Source organism: Eimeria acervulina, genomic scaffold (assembly GCF_000499425.1).
Source record: "Eimeria acervulina Houghton genomic scaffold, Eah_scaff1311, whole genome shotgun sequence".
In the NCBI taxonomy this organism is placed as follows: domain Eukaryota; phylum Apicomplexa; class Conoidasida; order Eucoccidiorida; family Eimeriidae; genus Eimeria; species Eimeria acervulina.
Genome location: NW_013550288.1, coordinates 7,300 through 8,305, shown reverse-complemented (window position 1 = coordinate 8,305; position 1,006 = coordinate 7,300).

Genomic DNA, 1,006 nt, shown 5'->3' with positions numbered 1-1,006 from the left:
ATATTATATTATATTATATTATATTATATTATATTATATTATATTATATTATATTATATTATACGATATTATATTATATTATATTATTCCACGCATACGCAGATATATATATATATATATATATATATATATGTACACCCATGTATATCTATATCTATTTATGCATATTCACATACTAATATATATATATATATATATTAGCACATCGTATTCTTTCTTTGCATCAGACAAACGACATCTGCACTATAAATGAAAATACGAATAAACATATTAATAAATATATTTCTATACACTTATATGTATATTTATAAATTTATATTTGCTCATATTTATTAATATGCATAAGTATAAATTGTAAACTAAACAATAATATGAAAGAAGGCAAGCATACCGCTATCATCTTGCTGAGTGCTTCTGCGGCGGTTCCCCTGCTGCTGCTGCTGCTGCTGTTGAGCAGCGTTTTGAACGGGAGCAGCAGCAGCAGCAGCAGAGCTATCCCCAGCAGCAGCAGCAGCAGCAGCAGGAGGTAGCTGGTCTTCCGCCTCGTCGATATCAGCATCAGCAAATTCATCATCTGCACAAAAACAAAAAAGATTTGCTAATTGTCTTTAAATAAAAAAGAAATAATAAAAAATAATCAAAGAAAGACAAGCAATCCTAAGGGACAGACAAACGATAAGAAATAAATAAACAAATAGAGATATCAACAAACAAACAAACAAAAAACAAACAAACAAACAGAATATATTTATTTAGATATAATTAATTAATTAATTAATTAATATAATTAGTTAATTAATTATATTAATTAATTAATTAATATATTAATTAAAGTTTATAAGAGAGCAGCACCGCTGTCTTCTGCTGTCTTTGTTTGCAGTTCGCCCGACGCATTTTCGCACACCCCATCGCCACTCCTAAACAAAACAAAAAAAATAAAATAGATATATAGAGCAGCACGCAACAGCGGCAACAACAACAGCAGCAGCAGCAACAGCAGCAGCAA